We start from the raw sequence: 598 nt of genomic DNA, 5'->3' as shown, positions 1-598 counted from the left end.
TCAGGGGATCAACAGGGCAGAGCCAACAACTATGGCTACTCCTCAGTCCTACCCTAAGAGGCCCCGCGTCTCAGTGTCCTGGTAATCTCTGCAAGCACCTCTGAGAGAAAGCCGCTCTCAAGTTCCGACTGATGTCAGACAGTCCAATTTCTCCCCTATGAGTCTGGGTCCCCAGAGACTCGCCGGGAACTGGAGCTCAGAGCTTGAAACTCCCTCCCAATTGAAAAAGACAATCTTGTCCTCAGCCGCCAGCCCTCTCCGAATGCACCTCTGCACCTTTGTATTTTACTTCCGCACCGCACCTCCTCTGAGTCTCGGTATGCTTTTCTCTTTCCTTCTAGTTGTAGAATTTTCACTCAGTCAGCCTTCCTGTGGTTCTGGATGATGTCCGTTCTGTCTTTTAGTTGTATTTTTGAAGTGGTTGTGTGAGGCAGCAATCTCCGGTGTTTACCTATGCGGCCATTTTGGTTTCTCCATAGTTTTTTTTTAAACTATAGTCCTGCCCTCCAATGGTCTGAGGGACAGTGAACTGGCCCCCTGTTTAAAAAGTTTGAGGACCCCTGATTTAGGTATTTGATTTTTTTTTTTGTTTTTTTAA

Source organism: Myotis brandtii, unplaced genomic scaffold, assembly GCF_000412655.1.
Source record: "Myotis brandtii unplaced genomic scaffold, ASM41265v1 scaffold356, whole genome shotgun sequence".
NCBI classification, from domain to species: Eukaryota; Metazoa; Chordata; class Mammalia; order Chiroptera; family Vespertilionidae; genus Myotis; species Myotis brandtii.
The sequence above is the reverse complement of the archived record's forward strand: the minus strand, read 5'-3'. Positions refer to the sequence as shown.